Source organism: Schistocerca cancellata, chromosome 8 (assembly GCF_023864275.1).
Source record: "Schistocerca cancellata isolate TAMUIC-IGC-003103 chromosome 8, iqSchCanc2.1, whole genome shotgun sequence".
Lineage (NCBI taxonomy): Eukaryota > Metazoa > Arthropoda > Insecta > Orthoptera > Acrididae > Schistocerca > Schistocerca cancellata.
In genome coordinates this window covers 361081193-361105435 of record NC_064633.1, presented here as the reverse complement: position 1 = coordinate 361105435, position 24243 = coordinate 361081193, and positions in this window count along the sequence as shown.

Here is a 24243-nt window from a genome sequence, read left to right as displayed (position 1 = left end):
TGATCATTTTGCTGAAGATAACTGTTTCCATCATAATCCATAGTTGTATAGAATCTGTTGTATGAACTGTGATTTAGTGACACTTACAAAACTTACAGACAACACTTTAACACGACGTTAACTGGGAGTTCTTTAGCAACTTGATCAAATCTTTAGCCAGAAGAAAAATTATTTAGTAATTACTCAATGTAATAAAATAAGATTATCATTTCCATTTACAAATTAGTTAAATACCAAACCACTGAATAACACAGCGAACGCCACACTACGTTTTCCGCGTCACGTCGTCATTAAAAGATAGAAAATACAAATTCGAACTTAGACATTAACACATCAGACAAGCTATTCTTAGCTATTAAGGTAAGATGTATATGGCTCCATCTTAGTTACTAAGGAGATGTATCATAACAGACATAATATCATGCTTTTGAAGATAGTTAAGTGAAACCACAAAGGGAATGTATTCTAGTAAAAATGTTGTTTGGTCGAATGAAAATTAGTGCAAGAAATATGACTGGATGTATAATTCTAAATGTGATGTCTGAAGTAGTTCAAAGTTTAACAAAATTAGTATTATTATAATATACTAGATGTAAGTACTACATTAATACATATAATTATGCAATGTGGTGGTTGTTAATGCTGTACACCAGTGATGGTGAAAATTTTCTGCTCAAGAGCCAATACAGACATTATGGGGCGGCACCTCAGGTTACACAATTATGTACAGATCTTATTATTAATTAGTAACCTACATAAAGTACCATGTTGTTATTGTTGTGGCCTTCAGTCCAGGGACTGGTTCGATGCAGCTCACCATACTACTCTATCCTGGGAAAGCCTCTTCATTTTAGAATAACTACTGTAATCTACATTCTTCTGAATCTGCCTAGTGTATTCTTCTCTTCGTCTCCCTCTACGGTTTTTACACTTCACGCTGTCCTACAATATTAAATTAGTGATCCATTGTTGCCTCAGAAGGTTTCCTACCAACCGATCCCTTCTTCTAGTCAAGTTGTGCCACAAATTCCTCTTCTCCCCATTTGTATTCAGTACCTCCTGATTAGTTATACGATCTACCCATCTAATATTCAGCATTCTTCTGTAGCACCACATTTCGAAAGCTTCTGTTCTCTTCTTGTCTACATTGCTTATCGTCCATATTTTACTTCCACAAATGACTACACTCCATAAGAATACTTCCAGAAAAGACTTCATAACTGAAACGCGTACGTTCCATATGTATTCATTACCAGCGATGGCGAGGCATGACAGAATCTCTGACCAGAGAGTTATTTATCGTTGCTAGTCTGCGCTTGACCGCGCGAGAGTTCAGTTTCAGTTCGAGAGTAGTAGCGCGCGCGAGATGACTGTAGTTGCGTGTAGCGAGCCGGCAGGAACAGTAGTTGTGTATGAGTACTCGGCGGGCGTCGACATGGGTCTCTGGTCACGGTTATGGACGAGGTATATTGTTATAGAAGGTAATGAAGCAGCATTGCACTCAGCTAATAACATATGTTAATTGTAATTAATTTGTTCAAGAATTGCCCCAATAATAATTTTCTTTTAAAGTAATTGTTTTAAACAAAAGATTCATTTCAAGTCAAGTAATACTTCTATGCATTCCCTCCAAGAATTAAAATTAAACATGGGCCAGCATTGCACGGAGCTGTGCCGAAAAACAAGAGCAGATATTGATGAAGTTTACTGATGTAAGAATTTTGGTTTTTGTGTTCAGGTTTAATTATTGCACAGGGCCGAAGGTCAGCGCCGCTGCCCTTATATAATTTGTCAGGTTTAATTATTTGTGTTCAGATGTTACACATACTTTATGCTTCATTATTTAATTAATTTTGCTGTGGGTTTAATGAGTAATCTTCATTAGTTAATGTTTGTGGGGAGTTTACATTTGGGTCATTATTATTCTTTAATTTTGCAAGTAGGTTACGCTTGGTGCATTTTTAATTATTCAGTTTTGTGGGAAGACAACATTTCACGTAACATTGACTTTCATATTCTTGCTGGGAGGTTACAATTTCACTATTATTGACTTTTAAAAATTTTGCGGGGAGGTTACAATCTGCTTCAACCATCATCAGTTATTTTGCTCCCCAAATAGCAAAACTCATTTACTACTTTAAGTGTCTTATTTCGAAAACTAATTCCCTCAGCATCACCTGATTTAATTCGACCACATTCCATTGTCCTCGCCCTGGCAGGGTAGCTCAGCGTGTTCGGTCAGAAAACTGGTTGGTCTCTGTAATGAAAAGACTGAGTGAAAGGATCAACATCGAACTTGAGCGGGTGTCATGTGACGTCCGTTACGACCTAATACAACGAACAAGATGGAAAAAAGTTGTCAGCGCTACTGAATGTCAATCCTATGGGCCCGGGTTCGATTCCCGGCTGGGTCGGAGATTTTCTCCGCTCAGGGACTGGGTGTTGTGTTGTCCTAATGATCATCATTTAATCCCCATCGACGCGCAAGTCGCCGAAGTGGCGTCAAATCGAAAGACTTGCACCCGGCGAACGGTCTACCCGACGGGAGGCCCTAGTCACACGACATTTATTTCGTATTCTGTCATATTCTTCACGCAATATCGTATTTCGCATTTCATCTTTGTCTACGTCCTCTTCATTTTCATACTGATGCCCTCAGGTATATCGCCCTTGTGTAGACCCCCCTATATACACTACTGGCCATTAAAATTGCTACAACAAGAAGAAATGCAGATGATAAACGGGTATTCATTGGCAAATCCAGAAAGGCTCGTACAGGACCTGCAACATGCGTCGTGCATTATCCTGCTGAAATGTAGGATCGAATGTAGGGATCGGATGAACGGTAGAGCCACGGGTCGTAACACATCTGAAATGAAACGTCCACTGTTCGAAGTGCCGTCAATGCGAACAAGAGGTGACCGAGACGTGTAACCAATGCCACCCATACCATCACGCCGGGTGATACGCCAGTATGGCGATGACGAATACATGCTTCCAATGTGCGTTCCCGCGATGTCGCCAAACACGGATGCGACCATCATGATACTGTAACAGAACCTGGATTCACCCGAAAAAATGACCCAGGTTCGTCGTTGAGTACACCATCGCAGGCGCTCCTGTCTGTGACGCAGCGTCAAGGGAAACCACAGCCATGGTGTCCGAGCTGATAGTCCATGCTGCTGCAAACGTCGTCGAACTGTTCGTGCAGATGGTTGTTATCTTGCAAACGTCCCCATCTGTTGACTCAGGAATCGAGACGTGGCTGCACGATCCGTTACAACCATGCGGATAAGATGCCTGTCATATCGACTGCTAGTGACACGAGGCCGTTGGGATCCAGCACGGCGTTCCGCATTACCCTCCTGAACCCACCGATTCCATATTCTGCTAACAGTCATTGGATCTCGACCAACGCGAGCAGCAATGTCGCGATACGATAACCCGCAATCGCGATAGGCTAGAATCCGACCTTTATCAAAGTCGGAAACGTGATAGTACGCATTTCTGCTCCTTACACGAGGCATCACAACAACGTTTCACCAGGTAACGCCGGTCAACTGCTCTTTGTGTATGAGAAATCGGTTGGAAACTGCCCTCATGTCAGCACGTTGTAGGTGTTGCCACCGGCGCCAACCTTGTGTGAATGCTCTGAAAAGCTAATCATTTGCATATCACAACATCTTCTTCCTGTCGGTTAAATTTCGCGTATGTAGCAAGTCATCTTTGTGGTGTAGCAATTTTAATGGCCAGTAGTGCACTCCATCCACCTTTCTGCTTTCCCTTCTTTGCTTAGGATTGGTTTTTCATCTGAACTCTTGATATTCATATAGGTGATTCTCTTTTCTCCAAAGGCCTCTCTGATTTTCCTGTAGGCAGTATCTAGCTTACCGCTAGTGATATATGCTTCTATATCCTTACATCTGTCCTCTAGCTGTCCCTGCTTAGCCATTTTGCACTTCCTCTCGATCACATTTTTGAGACAGTTGTATTCCTTTTCGCCTGCTTCATTTACTGCGTTTTTATATTCTCTCCTTTCATGAATTAAATTCAGTATCCCTTTTGTTGTTCAAGGATTTCTACTAACCCTCATATTTTTACCTACTTGATCCTCTATTGCCTTCACTATTTCATCTCTTAAAACTACTCATTTTTCTTCTACTGTATTTCTTTCCCAGGTTCTTGTCAATCGTTCCATAAAGCGCTTTCTTAAACTCTTTGTAGCCTCTGATTCTTTCAGTTTATCCAGGTACCATTTCCTTAAAATCCTACCTTTTTGGAGTTTCTTCAGCTTTAATCTACAGTTGATAACAAACAAATTGTGGTCCACATCTGCCCCTGGAAATGTACTACAATTTAAAACCTGGTTCCTAAATCACTGTATTATCGTTATATAATCTATCTGATACCTTTTAGTGTCTCCTGGCCTCTTCACGTACACAGGCTTCTTCATGATTCTTAAAGCCATGTGTTAGCTATGGTTAAGTTATGCTCCGTGCAAAATTCTACCTGGCGGCTTCCTCTTTCATTCCTTACCCCCAGTCGATATTCACCAACTACATTTCCTTCTCTTCCATTTACTAATATCGAATTCCAGTCCCTCATGATTATTAAATTTTCGTCTCTCTTAACTATCTGAATAATTTCTTTTATCGCATCATACATTTTTTCAATCTCTTCATCATCTGCGGAGCTAGTTGGCATATAAACTTGTACTATAGTGGTAGGCGTGGGCTTCGTGTCTATCTCGGCTACAATAATGAGTTCACTGTGGTGTTCGTAGTAGTTTATCCATGATCCTATTTTTTTATTCGTTATTAAACCTACTCCTGCATTACCGTTGTTTGACTTTGTATTTATAACTCTGTATTCACGTAACCAGAATCTTGTTCCTCCTGCTACCGAACTTCACTAATTCCCACTATATCTAACGTTAACCTATCCATTTCCCTTTTTAAATTTTCTAACCTGCCTGCCTGATTAAGGGATCTGTCATTCCTCGCCCCGATCCGTAGAACGCCAGTTTTGTTTCTCCTGATAACGACGTCCTCCTGAGTATTCCCCGCCCTGAGATCCGAATGGGGGATAATTTTACCTCCGGAATATTTTACCCAAGAGGACGCCATCATCATCTGACCATACAGCAGAGCCGCATGCCCTTGGTAAAAATTACGGGTGTAGTTTCCCGTTGCTTTCAGCTGTTCGCAGTACCAGCACAGCAAGGCCGTTTTGGTTAGTGTTACAAGGCCAGATCAGTCAATCATCCAGACTCTTGCCCCTGCAACTGCTGAAAAGGCTGCTGCCCCTCTTCAGGAAGCACACGTTGTCTGGCCTCTCAACAGATACCCCTCCGTTGTGGTTGCTCTTAAGGTACGGCTATCTGTATCGCTGAGGCATGAAAGCCTCCCAGGCAACGGCAAGGGCCATGGTTCATGTTATGAGCTCATAACAGGCTAGCTAGAGCAAGGGCGCGAGATGTTGGCCCCACCTCCCTCCCAAATACTGATCATTAAAAGACCAAATCACTGGGAACACTTCATGTCGATTGTTCTCTGTTTCAGATGGAAAAGCCCCGCTATTGTTAGACAGCTATATTGGAAAACTGCTACGAAACCAAAGAGAGCTTCGCTAGAAATTTAAACGTAGACAAAGCCTCACAAACAAAAATTAAACGAAGCCAAAATTAGCGTAAGGAAAGCCATACCTGAAGCGTTCAATGAATTCAAAAGTAAAATTCTGCCTACTGACTTGACAGAAAATCCTACGAAGTTTTGGTCTTATGCTAAAATAGTAAACGGATAGAAGCCATCTGCCCACACACTCTGTGAGTAGGGGGACAAAGGGGGCACCACCCCACGCTGCATTGTTGCCAAATTTATTCAAGATGGCGGCGATGACGTCATCCAAGATGGAGGCATGTAGGCTTGGCAACATCGCATGACATCATCCAAGATGGCGGATTTTGCGGGAGAATAGTCCAATTGTGCTACGTCCACTAACCTAAACTCAAGAAAAAATGGCGGGAAGTTTGAACTCCAACAGGATAATGCATGCAAATACCGTACTTGTCTTTATTATTATTATTGATTATCATTCATTAACATTCATTATCATTCATTATCATTTATTACCATTCATTATTATTCATTGTCATTCATTGTCATTCATTATCATTCATTATCATTCATTATCATTTATTATTGTTTATTATCATTTATTATTATTTATTATTATTCACCTTCCTCCACTAGAAAATTCCCTCCATATTCAAATTCCTATACGATAATGGCTGCAAAAAATTACTTTTGTTTATTATTATTCATTATAATTTATTAACATTCATTATCATTCATTGTCATTTATTATCATTTATTATTTCAAGCAGTACGGTCATCACTTGTTCTCCAACACAGTTAGCACACACATCTTTGATATCGCAGTGCAGTCACCACAACACCCGCGCTCCAACTGAATTAGTTCAAATCCTCGCCACCCCTTGGCCAGCGTGCGGAGACACTGGCTACGCCTGTCACGTGAGGTGGGGGGCGAGCCCAGCAATCGCTCCCACGTCGTAAACATGTTTTCGCTGGAATTTGTCGAGTTTGACGTCACAGCAGCCCCTTGTCTGCTCAACACGTGTATTCGTCGCCTCCACACGTTTCCCGCCAAAATTGTCTCCCTCCGAGCTCAATCACACAACAGTCGGCCGTTTCCATGCAACACTTTCGGCGCCACGTTCAAACCTGTCGATGCCGACCTCACACAGCCGTTCCCCACCTGTCCCTGTGCGAGCGAAAACGTAGTGCTACACTTTTGGCGGCAAAGTGTGCTCGACAGTGGAATCCACCATGACTATATAACAGCACCTTTGGACCGCACTAGAACGCCCGTTAATTGACTCGCTCTCACGCCCGCATAATAACTGTACAATCTCTGCGTCAACCCCCCGTTCACGTCACACACCCTCCATACACGCGACAGACATAGCCTTCTGTATATACCTGGAAAATGACTCTATTTCAGACATTACGGTCATGCAGGTGTGTCCCAACTGACTTCTCCATCCTCACACAGCGAAACTCCAGAGTGCAGCTGACGTACGTGCGGCTGGCTGAGCCCACTCCCTGGCCCGCTGACGTCAAGCACACCCCCACGGCTACCGCGCCAGGAAGGCGAGCGGTGCCTGAGGGTCCCGCCACAAACGGTCGGCCATGCTCGCGAGCACTAAACACCGGACACAATGTTTCCTGTCGACTGCGTGCCGTACAAAGGATACGTTTGGCGCCAGAGTGTGACCGACAGTGGAATCCACCATGACCATATAACAGCGCGCTTGCTCGTCGCGAGAACGCTCGCTAATTCACTCTCGCCACCCCGCTATATTAAATAATTGAATTTACAATTTCATACACGTATGCAAACGTGTTCAACTCCCTAATATCAACTACTTTTCGAGGACCAGAACGCCACCTTCTCCTCCTAGGAACCAGCGCCAAGTTTGAAATCAGCCAGTAAACAAAGCTCATTTGCACTTCCGCCACCAACCTAAGAAAATTGTTTCAAACTAAGCTACCAGCACTCAACCTCTTCCTCCACGTTTCTGGTAAATGGACTCACCCTGCACTAGGTCCAAGGACCGAGGAACGAATTTACTTTATTTAGGAATGGAGTATATATATCACACCGACATGTCCCACATCATACAGACCTGCAAAACACTCCTACATAACTCATTTATAATGTTCTAGACACACACTTGCTAATTGTAAACAGTTAAAAATAACTCATAGCACAGCCTACAGACATGCGAACCACTTGTAAATAACGCAAAACTGCTAATTTTCGCAAATACACTCCTGGAAATTGAAATAAGAACACCGTGAATTCATTGTCCCAGGAAGGGGAAACTTTATTGACACATTCCTGGGGTCAGATACATCACATGATCACACTGACAGAACCACAGGCACATAGACACAGGCAACAGAGCATGCACAATGTCGGCACTAGTACAGTGTATATCCACCTTTCGCAGCAATGCAGGCTGCTATTCTCCCATGGAGACGATCGTAGAGATGCTGGATGTAGTCCTGTGGAACGGCTTGCCATGCCATTTCCACCTGGCGCCTCAGTTGGACCAGCGTTCGTGCTGGACGTGCAGACCGTGTGAGACGACGCTTCATCCAGTCCCAAACATGCTCAATGGGAGACAGATCCGGAGATCTTGCTGGCCAGGGTAGTTGACTTACACCTTCTAGAGCACGTTGGGTGGCACGGGATACATGCGGACGTGCATTGTCCTGTTGGAACAGCAAGTTCCCTTGCCGGTCTAGGAATGGTAGAACGATGGGTTCGATGACGGTTTGGATGTACCGTGCACTATTCAGTGTCCCCTCGACGATCACCAGTGGTGTACGGCCAGTGTAGGAGATCGCTCCCCACACCATGATGCCGGGTGTTGGCCCTGTGTGCCTCGGTCGTATGCAGTCCTGATTGTGGCGCTCACCTGCACGGCGCCAAACACGCATACGACCATCATTGGCACCAAGGCAGAAGCGACTCTCATCGCTGAAGACGACACGTCTCCATTCGTCCCTCCATTCACGCCTGTCGCGACACTACTGGAGGCGGGCTGCACGATGTTGGGGCGTGAGCGGAAGACGGCCTAACGGTGTGCGGGACCGTAGCCCAGCTTCATGGAGACGGTTGCGAATGGTCCTCGCCGATACCCCAGGAGCAACAGTGTCCCTAATTTGCTGGGAAGTGGCGGTGCGGTCCCCTACGGCACTGCGTAGGATCCTACGGTCTTGGCGTGCATCCGTGCGTCGCTGCGGTCCGGTCCCAGGTCGACGGGCACGTGCACCTTCCGCCGACCACTGGCGACAACATCGATGTACTGTGGAGACCTCACGCCCCACGTGTTGAGCAATTCGGCGGTACGTCCACCCGGCCTCCCGCATGCCCACTATACGCCCTCGCTCAAAGTCCGTCAACTGCACATACGGTTCACGTCCACGCTGTCGCGGCATGCTACCAGTGTTAAAGACTGCGATGGAGCTCCGTATGCCACGGCAAACTGGCTGACACTGACGGCGGCGGTGCACAAATGCTGCGCAGCTAGCGCCATTCGACGGCCAACACCGCGGTTCCTGGTGTGTCCGCTGTGCCGTGCGTGTGATCATTGCTTGTACAGCCCTCTCGCAGTGTCCGGAGCAAGTATGGTGGGTCTGACACACCGGTGTCAATGTGTTCTTTTTTCCATTTCCAGGAGTGTAATTTCAGTGCATAGGCTGATGGAAGGAAGAAGGAGTGTACTTTATTTATTTGCTACATATGTTTTTCAAACTTTTACTTCTCATAGGTTTCGATATGTAAGGCTGACATAAGGCAGTTTCTGAACTCCAGTAGTGCACTACACTTGGCAACACAACCACACCCATCAAGATATTCATTCCATTCCAGACCTGTAACTCCCCTACAGATAAATTTGTCCAGTTATTTGTCTACTCACTCACATTCTGACCAGATTGCCGTTATTGCGCAAAAACAGCTCAGACTGCGCTGTTCTGCTTGAGGAAGTAAGGAATTGCTGCACTCTATTTATTTAGAGCCCTTTTATATAATCGTGGAGTATATTTGTCACAAAACACCCGCACTGATCCGGCTGTGGTCATCTGACACAGGCCACAAACATGTAAACAACTCTAAATTTCACCACACAATAGCAAACAGCTCTTAAATAATGCAGTACACAATATCATCAGACGAACTCTGTACCCTTAAACTCTCCAAATAAAGCACCGCACAGTGCACAGACATGCTCGCAAAATAGTGCAACAGACGAGCCCAAACACCACCAGCTGCCAAACCGACCAAAAGTCTCTGCTCGGCCTCCCCCAAACACGACCTCAACACAGTCGCATTCGCACCTATCACCGGAGAAACTGATATCGCCTATGCACCTTAGATTACGCTCCAAGGCAGGCTGCGCGCGCGTGCGGTCTGCGGGGAAGGGGATTCCAGAGTCTCCAGCCAAGTTCATCTTCCGAGCGCTCGTGACAGCCGACACATGTGAAAGCTGCATTGTTCTTCTCATGTATACGGCCCTGAACCATGTTGCACAGCCCACAGACACGCACCCAATCATAATTTCAGTACACACTATAGCAAACTGCTACTAAATAATATATCACACAGATGTGTAGATACGCTCAGTACTCGTAAACTATCCTAATAACGCATAGCAGAGCCTGCAGATCCGCTCGCAAAATAACTCAGCAGACGTGCGCAGGTACCCCCACTCTGCACCCTGCCCACTGAATCGCGAAGTCATCCATCCGTCTGATTTCAGACGTCGCACAGCCCCTGCTCGGATTCCGCAAGCGTGAGTTGGCGCTGTCAACGCGCTCGTCAGCGGTCAAAGCACACACATACGTACGTCCAGGACCGCGATCCCGAGCCGCGACCACCTAACGTGGGTGAAAGTCAACTTTATATCAACGTAGCATAATTCCAAAGCGCAGCTTCCATACGCTAGACACATCATAGCAGCACATGTCTTTACCTCCTATGACACTGTAGCACACTGCACATTGCTCCTTACAAGACATTACAGGGCCCTTTGACTAAACATAACTACACACCCCTGCTCTCGCCTCGTCGCGTGACCAGCCATCTAAAAACGTTCTCAATATTATTCCTACTTTACAACTTTTTTTAAAAAATAAGATCTAATTTACACCTCCCACCGCACCTAACTTCACACTCGTCCCACCATCAACATACGCAAAACGTCCTTAACCCTATCTTGACACTCATATATCACCCCACAAACCATGCCCATCAATCAATTTACCATTCTCATTCCCTCTTTTCGAATTACAAACGTAGCCTCTATCTAAACACCAATCAACTCATCTTTCTCGCACTTTCAACAGTAAAATTAATTTTACACACACCCAGAAATACCAAACCCAATTCAAGATTCAAACTTTTATACAAAGCATCAAGCACATACGACTATATTCTAAGCCTGGTCCCTGATCTCTGCAATTTAAGTCGGAGAAAGACATATCTATTACCTTCTGCAACCTGTCTATAAACAGAACAATCTCAGTTTTTACAACTGGACCTTGTTTTGACCATTCGCCGGAAATGCGCGCAATGTTGTGCGCCGCAAACTAGTTACAAGTACAACATATCCTCAACACCCTATCATCTTTATCCAGTACCATCAAGTAGTGAAAAAGTCAGGAAGACACCAATGCGATCCACCTCCAGCGCGGACAAACGGAATTCACAATACTCCTCCCGAATAACTCAGAGTGCAACCATCCAAAAATTCCTAACAGGTCACCAAATCCAACACCTCAAACTACAAATGCCTATATGAACAAGATCATATTAAATATACACACACACTGCAGAAAGCCCTTTAAAGTTTGATCACCCATACTCTAAGCGAATGAGAAGTTGCCTCTGGCCCTTGTTCAAACAGTGTTTTCTAACACGCTTTGGCACACTGCCGAGCATTTCGTCTTTCTGCCGCGACTTCGAAGTCAATGTCTGATTCTAAACAGACATTAACATGGACTGATGCATGGTCTCTCACAGGAAACTATACCTTACAGCTTATAAATCATATTCTTACAGTCGATAGCATAACATTGAATGATTTTAAATAAAGGACACCCACGACACAAGGAAAATAGAAGAGCCTGCTGGCGTTGTAGCCACTTCCGTCGGAAGTGATTGACCACCTCTAAATTTAAACTCATATGTTGCAGTGACCGAATAGTTTATAACTATGCGTTCAATTTCTAGTGATTGGTCATTTTTGCACACAAGTACAGGATCACCTTTTTCGGTGCTAGCAACCCTGGAAGTTACGGTCTATCAACCAAAATTTCTCCCCCAACTCAAGTAAGCATTGTCAGTGTGGTGTCACCGCCAGACACCACACTTGCTAGGTGGTAGCTTTTAAATCGGCCGCGGTCCGCTAGTATACGACGGACTCGCGTGTCGCCACTGTCAGTGATGGCAGACCGAGCGCCGCCACACGGCAGATCTAGTGAGATCCTAGCACTAGCCCCAGTTGGACAGCAGACTTTACTAGCGATGCTACATTGACAAATACGCTCTCATTTGGCGAGACGATAGTTAGCATAGCCTTCAGCTACGTCATTTGCTACGACCTAGCAAGGCGCCATAGCATTTGATAATTAATATTGTGAAGCCTGTACAGTAACAAGAGCTATGTTCTACAATTGTGGATTAAAGTTAAGTATTCTACCAGTTACTCTTGTTTTGCTAGTCTTATTTCTCTGACCTGTTCCAGACCTCAAACCAGCCTGCGTGAGCTTAATCGCGTGGCTTTCGGCTTCCTCCAAACTCCGTGAATTGGCAGGATCATTATGTCGTACCCAATGGACAGATGGGATGGATAAGACACCACCGATCTACTGTAATATTATCCATCACAGCTGATACCGCGAAAAATTTTACAGTAAGTCCAACACGGGCCAATCATGTGACAGCTTGTTTTCTTAATTTCAGTATCATAGCTAAATCATACATCCTCTACTTCGCAAGTATCATTGCGATCATTCATAGATGACTGCTCAACACTTGCATTCACACTTAATTCTCGAACACTTAAAGACAATCAAATTATACCAGACAACGCTATACATATTTCTAAGACCTCGCGCATAGTACTCGATCAATCTCTCTGCGTATGGTGGTCACAGAGCTATCTAGTCCTCTCACGTTAAAAGACCATTCTCACCTCGGCATCGACCTTCCTACCCCGCACCATCGCTACCCAATTATTCCTCAACCGAACAGACGAATACAGCTACACTCCACGTCTCTTGACTGAACAGAGCTTTCCTAGTCCTAATCCATCCAAGTGCACCACATTTCTCAGCTGCATCAAACCAGTCTCAGGACTGAAGACCACAACAACAACAACAACAACCAAGTCTTGGAGCTTAGCACACGATATCGATCTATAGTAACTGATCTCAAAGTGCCTTAATTTAATAGCATACAGTTAAGAAGAACAAGAACGGAGCGATATTTATACACAACGTAGTTTGATAGATTTTTAAGCAAATCATCCAATCTATCATGTGTAAAGTATTGTTCTAGAGACCATGATCGGTGCATCAAAGGTTCCGGTAGGAGAGAGAGAGAGAGAGAGAGAGAGACAGAGAGAGAGAGAGAGAGAGAGAGAGAACATAAACACACACACACTCCTAAGACTAGAACGCTCAGTACTTAAAAACGGGCAATAACCTTAGATCGCTTACTTTTCCGTCCTGACAGACATACATCCTTCTCCCCGGTCACCTTACGCTGAGCTGTCTCTACCCCAATCGTAAAACTTTTCCTTTCTAGGATACGAGCCCAATATAGCCCTGCGGACACGTCTAGTGCCCAATGATCACACCAGATCACGAGTCAGAAATAATACTATTACTCCATCAGGTCTATATAAAAAATGATAATTATTAGCAGCCGGTACATCCTACAAGCAAACAGATACGTATAACAGGAGCGTCCAATATGTGAAAATTAAAAGTCATCCCATCGGCCGTCTGTCGGGTAAGTGTGTACACAATGATTACAGCCCCTCACAAATACCCACAGCTAACTTAGTTATGACGCTGAAGTCTCGATTTTACACCAAGCATGCGACAGGGTGGGGGTCGCGTAAATCAAAGTGCATTTAGAAAAAAATGGCGGGAATTTTGAATTTTGGCGGGAAAATAGTCCAATTGTGCTACGTCCACTAACCTAAGCCTCCAGAAGAAAAAATGGCGGGAAGTTTCAATTCCAACAGGATAATGCATGCAAAGACCGTACTTGTCTTTTTTATTATTATTGATTATCATTCATTAACATTCATTATTTATTATCATTTATTATTATTTATTATTATTGACCTGCCTCCACTAGAAAATTCCCTCCAAATTCAAATTCCAACATGATAGTGGCTGCAAAACCTTACTTTTGTTATTATTCATTATCATTCATTATCATTTATTAACATTCATTATCATTCATTATCATTCATTATCATTTATTATTATTATTAATAGAAATAATACTATTACTCCATCAGGTCTATATAAAAAATGATAGTTATTAGCAGTCGGTACATCCTACAAGCAAACAGATACGTATAACAGCAACGTCCAACATGTGAAAATTAAAAGTCATCCCGTCACCGACTCTGTAAACACCCGTCTGTCGGGTAAGTGTGTACACAATGATTACAGGCCCTCACAAATACCCACAGCTAACTTAGTTCTGACGCTGAATTCTCGATTTTACACCAAGCATGCGACAGGGTGGGGATCACGTAAATCAAAGTGCATTAAGAGGAATGTGTCAACCTTCATCACACATGAGAGGGAAGTCCTCTGATGACCGACGGGTTCACCGTTAACGATCGCAAGTAAACAGCGCTTTAAACTACATACCAAACACGTAGCCGCATATGACTAGAACGCTGGCAATATCACGTGACTAAAGCATCCAGATAGAATACTGGAAAAAAAAATCTACCTTCAACAACTCGTCCTTCTCTAGAATAAATGAGGCAACGTTTGAATCGTACCTAGTTGCAGCTCTGTCTCAATCGATCATCCTGTACAACCGCTATTATGATTTAACACAGATGTGAGTAAGTTTAGACGTGAATGATTCTTTGTCCTCCTGAAAAGCATTAAATACAGTATTCAACACTCGTGTATCACTGCTACCTCAGTAGACATACACTATAACACGAACTCAACGAGAAAAAATTGTCTGCCTTCCTTATTCGGCTCGCTTCGAAGTCATCGTTTTCCTGCATTCCTCTTGCTGCCGCATACTTGACTCCATGTACAAATTCCCCCCTGCGAACCAGGAGATAAGCAACTACGTTCTCATTTTCACCGCATTTCGGTCTATATTAGGTTAGTTTATATCTATGTGCTAATCAGTTTTCGCATTTCTATCGATTTTATGTCAGATACATCTATGCGACCGCGACATAAGTTATCATTCTGTGTTCTAAAATTGTCTCTAAATGTAACCAAGGCGTATCCAGTCACCTCCACATTCGGAGAGCGCTTGCTCTGTTTTTCTGTATCTCTTTGCACATGCACGCCTCGCGGACGGCTCCCAGGACCCGGTCCCATCGGCTGGTGGACCAAACTTCGAGCATAGAATACTTCTCCGGACGTAACGCGTGCTTGGTCTACCCGCGAACCCTATCACGGATGCTGCGTATGGTGGATCCGCCTCTCGGACACAGCTCCGGATATATAGTACGCAGCAGATCCACACTCGAACGCTAACTCGGGTATTGAATACTGTGGATCTGCATTCAAATACAGCTTCCTACCTTGCGCGAGGCGGATCCACCTTCAAACACTACCCCGTGCGCGGCGTATTGTGGATCCGCATCTGAACACCGCTCTCCATATAACTCGCGACGGATCCACATTCGAACGTTAACCCTACTCTACCGCCAGTCCTGGGAGCCTTCCGCGAGGAGTGCATGTGCAAAGAGATACAGAAAAACAGAGCAAGCGCTCTCCGAATGTGGAGGTGACTGGATACGCCTTGGTTACATTTAGAGACAATTTTAGAACACAGAACGTTGTTTACGTGTTTGTGGCCTGTGTCAGATGACCACAGCCGGATCAGTGCGGGTGTTTTGTGACAAATATACTCCACGACTATATAAAAGGGCTCTAAATAAATAGAGTGCAGCAATTCCTTACTTCCCCAAGCAGAACAGCGCAGTCTGAGCTGTTTTTGCGCAATAACGGCAATCTGGTCAGAATGTGAGTGAGTAGACAAATAACTGGACAAATTTATCTGAAGAGGAGTTACAGGTCTGGAATGGAATGAATATCTTGATGGGTGTGGTTGTGGTGCCAAGTGTAGTGCACTACTGGAGTTCAGAAACTGCCTTATGTCAGCCTTACATATCGAAACCTATGAGAAGTAAAAGTTTGAAAAAGATATGTAGCAAATAAATAAAGTACACTCCTTCTTCCTTCCATCAGCCTATGCACTGAAATTATTTGCGAAAATTAGCAGTTTTGCATTATTTACAAGTGGTTCGCATGTCTGTAGGCTGTGCTATGAGTTATTTTTAACTGTTTACAATTAGCAAGTGTGTGTCTAGAACATTATAAATGAGTTATGTAGGAGTGTTTTGCAGGTCTGTATGATGTGGGACATGTCGGTGTGATATATATACTCCATTCCTAAATAAAGTAAATTCGTTCCTCGGTCCATGGACCTAGTGCAGGGTGAGTCCATTTACAAGAAAAGTGTAGGAAGTGGCTTAGTTTGAAACAATTTTCTTAGCTTGGTGGCAGAAGTGCAAATGAGCTTTGTTTACTGGCAGATTTCAAACTTGGCGCTGGTTCCTAGGAGGAGAAGGTGGCGTTCTGGTCCTCGAAAAGTAGTTGATATTAGGGAGTTGAACACGTTTGCATACGTGTATGAAATTGTAAATTCAATTATTTAATATAGCGGGGTGGTGAGAGTGAATTAGCGAGCGTTCTCGCGACGAGCAAGCGCGCTGTTATATGGTAATGGTAGATTCCACTGTCGGTCACACTCTGGCGCCAAACGTATCCTTTGTACGGCACGCAGTCGACAGGAAACATTGTGTCCGGTGTTTAGTGCTCGCGAGCATGGCCGACCGTTTGTGGCGGGACCCTCAGGCACCGCTCGCCTTCCTGGCGCGGTAGCCGTGGGGGTGTGCTTGACGTCAGCGGGCCAGGGAGTGGGCTCAGCCAGCCGCACGTACGTCAGCTGCACTCTGGAGTTTCGCTGTGTGAGGATGGAGAAGTCAGTTGGGACACACCTGCATGACCGTAATGTCTGAAATAGAGTCATTTTCCAGGTATATACAGAAGGCTATGTCTGTCGCGTGTATGGAGGGTGTGTGACGTGAACGGGGGGTTGACGCAGAGATTGTACAGTTATTACGCGGGCGCGAGAGCGAGTCAATTAACGGGTGTTCTAGTGCGGTCCTAAGTTGCTGTGATATAGTCATGGCGGATTCCACTGTCGAGCAAACTTTGCCGCCAAAAGTGTAGCACTGCGTTCTCACTCGCACAGGGACACGTGGCGAACGGCTGTGTGAGGTCGGCATCGACAGGTTTGAATGTGGCGCCGAAAGTGTTGTAGGGAAACGGCCGACTGTTGTGTGATTGAGCTCGGAGGGAGACAATTTTGGCGGGAAACATGTGGAGGCAACGAATACACGTGGTGAGCAGACAAGGGGCTGCTGTGACGTCAAACTCGACAAGTTCGAGCTTGTCCATTGAAAACATATTTACGGCGTGGGAGCGATCGCTGGGCTCGCCCCCCGTCTCACGTGACAGGCGTATCCAGTGTTTCTGTGCGCTGGCCAGGGGGTGGCGAGGATTTGAACTAATTCAGTTAGAGCGCGGATGTCGTGGTGACTGCACTGCGATATCAAAGATGTGTGCGCTGACTGTGTTGGAGAGCAAGTGATGACCGTACTGCTTGAAATGAAGTCTTCAGTCCCTTCCAACCATGCAAAATTAAAGTATGTGAATTACGTTAAGATGGTTGTACACAAGGAAGAATCCTGGAGATACTAAAAGGTTTCAGGTAGATTATATAATGGTAAGACAGAGAATTAGGAACCAGGTTTCAAATTGTAAGACATTTCCAGGGGCAGATGTGGACTCTGACCACAATCGATTGGTTATGAACTGCAGATCAAAATTGAAGAAACTGCAATAAGGTGGGAATTTAAGGAGATGGGACCTGGATAAACTGTCTAAACCAGAGGTTGTGCAGAGTTTCAGGGAGAGCATAAGGGAACAATTGACAGCAGTGGGGGAAAGAAGTACAGTAGAAGAAGAATGGGTAGCTCTGAGGGATGAAGTAGCGAAGGTAGCAGAAGATCAAGTAGGAAAAAAGACGAGGGCTAGTAGAAATCCTTGGTTAACAGAAGAAATATTGATTTTAATTGATGAAAGGAGGAAACAAAAATGCAGTAAATGAAGCAGGCATAAAAGAATACAAACGTCTCAAACATGAGATTGACAGGAAGTGCAAAATGGTTAAGCAGGGATGACTAGAGGGCAAATGTAAGGATGTAGAGGCTTATCTCTCTAGGGGTAAGATAGATACTGCCTACAGGAAAATTAAAGAGACCTTTGGAGAAAAGAGAACCACTTGTATGAATATCAAGAGCTCAGATGGAAACCCAGTCCTAACCAAAGAAGGGAAAACAGAAAGGTGGAAGGAGTATATAGAGGGTCTATACAAGGGCGATGTACTTGAGGACAAAATTATAGAAATGGAAGAGAATGTAGATGAAGATGAAATGGGATATACGTTACTGCGTGAAGAGTTTGACAGACCACTGAAAGACCTGAGCCGAAACAAGGCCCTGGGAGTAAACAACATTCCATTAGAACTACTGATGGCCTTGGGAGAGCCAGTCCTGACAATACTCTACCATCTGGTGAGCAAGATGTATGAAACAGGCGAAATACCCTCAGACTTCAAGAAGAATATAATAATTCCAATCCCAAAAAAAGCAGGTGTTGACAGATGTGAAAATTACCGAACTATTAGTTTAATAAGTCACAGCTGAGGCATACTAACGCGAATTCTTTACAGACGAATGGAAAAGCTGGTAGAAGCCGACCTCGGGGAAGATCAGTTTGGATTCCATAGAAATATTGGAAAACGTGAAGCAATACTGACCTTACGACTTATCTTAGAAGAAAGATTAAGGAAAGGCAAACCTACGTTTCTAGCATTTGTAGACTTAGAGAAAGCTTTTGACAATGTTGACTGGAATACTCTCTTTCAAATTCTAAAGGTGGTAGGGGTAAAATACAGGGAGCGAAAGGCTATTTACAATTTGTACAGAAACCAGATGGCAGTTATAAGAGTCGAGGGACATGAAAGGGAAGCAGTGGTTGGGAAGGGAGTGAGACAGGGTTGTAGCCTCCCCCCGATGTTATTCAATCTGTAGATTGAGCAAGCAGTAAAGGAAACAAAGAAAAATTCGGAGTAGGTATTAAAATCCATGGAGAAGAAATAAAAACTTTGAGGTTCGCCGATGACATTGTAATTCTGTCAGAGACAGCAACGGACTTGGAAGAGCAGTTAAACGGAATGGACAGTGTCTTGAAAGGAGGATATAAGATGAACATCAACAAAAGCAAAACGAGGATAATGGAATGTAGTCGAATTAAGTTGGGTGATGCCGAGGGAATTAGATTAGGAAATGAGATGCTGAAAGTAGTAAAGGAGTTTTGCTATTTGGGGAGCAAAATAACTGATGATGGTCGAAGTAGAAAGGATATAAATTGTAGACTGGCAATGGCAAGGAAAGCGTTTCTGAAGAAGATAAATTTGTTACCATCGAGTATAGATTTAACTCTCAGGAAGTCGTTTCTGAAAATATTTGTATGGAGTGTAGCCATGCATGGAAGTGAAACATGGACGATAAATAGTTTGGACAGGAAGATAATAGAAGCTTTCAAAATGTGATGCTACAGAAGAATGCTGAAGATTCAATGGGTAGATCACATAACTAACAAGGAAGTATTGAATAGAATTGGGAGAAGAGGAGTTTGTGGCACAACTTGACGAGAAGAAGGGACCGGGTGGTAGGACATGTTCTGAGGCATCAAGGGATCACCAATTTAGCGTTGGAGGGCAGCGTGGAGGGTAAAAATCATAGAGGGAGACCAAGAGATGAGTACACTAAACAGATTCAGAAGGATGTAGGTTGCAGTAGGTACTGGGAGATGAAGAAACTTGCACAGGATAGGGTAGCATGAAGAGCTGCATCAAACCAGTCTCTAGACTGAAGACCACAACAACAACAACAACAACAACAAGTGCAGTTTATTATTTGACGCGATTATGATAGGCTACCAGTGAAAAAAAATAAGTGACGGAGAAAGCTCATACATGTGATCAATCATGGTGTTGGGGATTTGAGCTTGTGATAGATTTTTGTTATTGATGTGAGGAGAATGGGTTTCTCACCGAGAAAATCGGACATCTTGAATAGATAATAAATGATAATAATACTATAAGTACGGTTTTCGAGAGGATATCGAGTTGCAATTTGAATTTGGCGCAATTTTCTAGTGGAGGTATGCCTATAATAATAAACGATAATGAATGATAATAAATGATAATAAATGACAATGAATGATAATGAACGTTAATAAATGGTAATGAATAATAATAAACATAAGTAAGGTTTTGCAGCCATTATTGTGTAGGAATTTGAATTTGGAGGGAATTTTCTAGTGGAGGCAGGTCAATAATAATAAATAATAATAAATGATAATAAATAATAATAAATGAGATTAATAATGAATGATAATGAATGACAATGAATGATAATGAATGTTAATTAATGATAATGGATGATAATGAATGATAATGAATGTTAATGAATGATAATCAATAATAATAATAATAAAGACAAGCACGGTATTTGCATGCATTATCCTATTTGAATTCAAACTTCCTGCCATTTCTTCTTGAGGTTAGGTTAGTGGACGTAGGACAATTGGACTATTCTTCCGCCAAAATCCGCCATCTTGGATGACGTCATCGCCGCCATCTTGAATAAATTTGGGAACAATGCAGCGTGGGGTGGTGCCCCCTTTGTCCCCCTACTTCTGTGGCCGTCATGGCGTCGAAACGGAGGTTGACACAGAAAAGGCCACAGTACTAAACGCGTTTTTCCAAAATAGTTTCACAGAGGAAAAATCGCACTGTAGTGTCTCCTTTAAAGAATTGTAATAACGACAAAATGACAGGTATCGAAATAAGTGTCATCGAAGAAACGCAAAAACTATAGCCTTATATCTCTGACGTCGTTCAGTTGTATTTTGGAACGTGTTTTATGTTCGCGTATTATGACATTTCTGGTTATGGAAAATTTCTTTTGTAGGAATCAACAAGGGCTCCAAACACAACGATAGTGTTAAGCCACGCTCGCTCCGTTCGTCCACAGGGCCCAGAAGGCGGTGGATACCGACGCCCAGGTAGATGCCGTGTTCCCTGACTTACGTAAGACATTCAGTACAGTTACGCACTGCCACCTAATAAACAAAGTACGAGCGTACGGAATGCCAAACCATCCGTGTGACCGGACTGAAGAGTTGGTAACAAGCAGAACAGCAACTCATCCTCAATGGAGAGAAATATTCAGCCATAAAACTTCAGGCGTGCCTCAAGAAAGTGTTATAGGTCCATTAGTTTTCATTATATATTTATTTTAACAATATAGATGAGGCTTTTCGCGAATGATGCTGTTGTACACTGATCAACTAGAAAATTATGACCACCCACCTAATAATCGGTATGTCTAGCTATGGTACAGATAACAGTGGCGACGTGTCGTGGCATGGGAGCAGTGTGACCACCCACCTAATCATCGGTATATCTAGCTATGGTATGGTATGTCGCTGGAGGTAGCTGGTACCAAATCTGCATAGACAAGTCACCTAACTCCCGTAAATATCGGAAAGGGAGGCGATGAACTCTTGACGCCACGTTCAATCACATCCCAGATGTGTTCGATCGGGTTCAGATCTGGCAAATAGGGGAGCCGGCATATCAATTGGAACTAGCCACTGTGTTCCTCGAACCACTCCGTCACACTCCTGGCCTTGTGAAATGGCGCATTATCTTGCTGACAAATGCCACTGCTGCCGGGAAACGTGACCATCATGAAGGCGTGTACGTGATCTGCAACCAGAGTACGATACTCCTTGACCTTCATGGTGCCTTGCTCGAGCTCCACTGGACCCATGGATGCCCACGTGAATGTTCCCCAGGCCATAATGGAGCCACCAGAAGCTTGTCTCCGTCCTGCAGAACAGGTGTCAAAAAGCGGATCCCTAGAAGACGACGGATTTGCGCCGTCCCATCGGTATGATGAAGAAGGTATCGGGGTTGGACACTTTTACTCTACCCAGCATTAAAGTCTGATGTTATTGCCGCCACAATTCGTTGCCTGTCCTGTTTTACCAGTCTGCCCAGCCTACGACGTCCGACATCTGTAATGAGGGGTAGCTGCCCAACCCCATGACGTCTGGACGTGGTTTCACCTTGTTTTCATCACATGTTGAAGACACCACAGCGCTCCTCGAACAAGTCATGCAGTTTCCGAAATGCTCATGCTGAGTATCCGGCCCACTGCAATCTGACCTCGGTCAAAGTCAGACAGAGCCTCCACCGTTCCCATTCTACACACGGGCAGCACACTCACTGGTGTTACAAGCGCAGTGCGTGTATCAGACAAGCAATAATTCCACGCCAGGTGACGCTGCTATAGTATGGACGGGTTTAAGAAGATAGTAATGTTGTGGCTGACCAGTGTGAGTAGAGAAGTCGCAAAGCTAGAAAAAAGTAGGGAATTGCAGGAAGACCTGTGGAAGATCGACGCTTGATGCGAGAGTGGCAACTGACCCTCAGCATAAACAAATGTAACAGACTACGTGTGCATAGACCAATTATGGCAGAACAATCACTGGAAACAGTCACTTCCATAAAATATCTACGAGTATAAGTAGGAAGCGATTTGAAGTGGAACGACCATATAACATTAACTGCAGGAAGGCAGATGGCAGACAGATTCGTCGGAAGAATCCTCAGGAAATCTAGTCCATCAACAAAGACAGTAGCTTACAAAAGTCTCATTGGACCAGTACTTCTGTATTGCTCGTCAGTATGGTTTTCGTGCCAGATTGGACTGATAAAGGAAATAGATCCAAAGAAGAGCAGCACGTTTCGTTACACGTTCAGTTAGAAAACGCGAAAGCGTCACAGGTATCTCTTATGTAAATAAAAAAAACAGCTTCTCTTGCTCCACTATATTTTATTTCTGCGAGACGCGTTTCGCCTTTACCCCCCCCCCCCCCCTCCCTCATACTAGGGCAACCTCAGTGGGATCTAGAATGATATAGTTTCGTTTTGTAGATTATAAAAGAATTCACGTGTCGTTTCTTATGTAAATAAATACTTACAGCTCTTCGCGTTTTTAGTTAGTATGTGCGCTTCCTCTCATATGCTCTCATGCTGGAGGTTGCACTCCAGCTCTATTTATGAAATATAAGCATGTTTTTATGTTCCACACGCTTTTCCTCTCATGATGAAATGGGGGAAGAACAAAGTTCGGAACATAAAAACATGCTTATGTTTCGTAAATAGAGTTGTAGTGAAACCTCCAGCATGTGAGCACATGAGAGGAAACGCAGATGCTAATTAAAAACGAAAAAAGCACAGTCATTTATTTACATAAAAAACGAGACGTGAACTCTTTTATAATCCACAAATAACACTATGAAAACTAAACTGTATCACTCTACACCCCACTGACGATGCATTAAAGTGAAAAAAAGCGAAGAACGTCTAGGAGAAATAAATCAGAGTGCAGCAAGAGAAGGCGTTTTTTATTTACAAAACAAATGTTCTGTGTTTCCTGTGGAGGATGGCCGCGCAAACAAACTCGTCACAGATAAGCTCAACCAGCTCCAGTTGCAGACGCTGCAAGAGAGTCGTTCTGCGTTATATTGTGAGATTTCGAGAGTATATGTCCCTAGAAGACCTAACCATCATGTTGTTTCCTCCTATGTAGATCTCATGAAAAGACCATGAATATAAAATCAGCGACATTGGAACCCACAAGGGGGCTGACCAGCAGTCGCTCTTCTCGCGAACTATTCGAAACTGGAACAGGAAACGGGGAAGTGACAATGGTGCAGCAAGTACCCTCCTGCCACCGAACTTCGCTAATTCCCACTATATCTAACTTTAACCTATCCATTTCCCTTTTTAAATTTTCTAACCTACCTGCCCGATTAAGGGATCTGACAATCCACGCTCCGATCCGTAGAACGCCAGTTTTCTTTCTCCTGCTAACGATGTCCTCTTGAGTAGTCCCCGCCCGGAGATCCGAATGGGGGACTATTTTACCCCCGGGATATTTTACCTAAGAGGACGCCATCATCATTTAACCATACAGTAAAGCTGCATGCCCTCGGGATAAATTACGGCTGTAGTTTCCTCTTGCTTTCAGCCGTTCGCAGTACCAGCACAGCAAGGCCGTTTTGGTTAGTGTTACAAGGCCAAATCAATCATCCAGACTGTTGCCCCTGCAACTACTGAAAAGGCTGCTGCCCCTCTTCAGAAACCACACGTTTG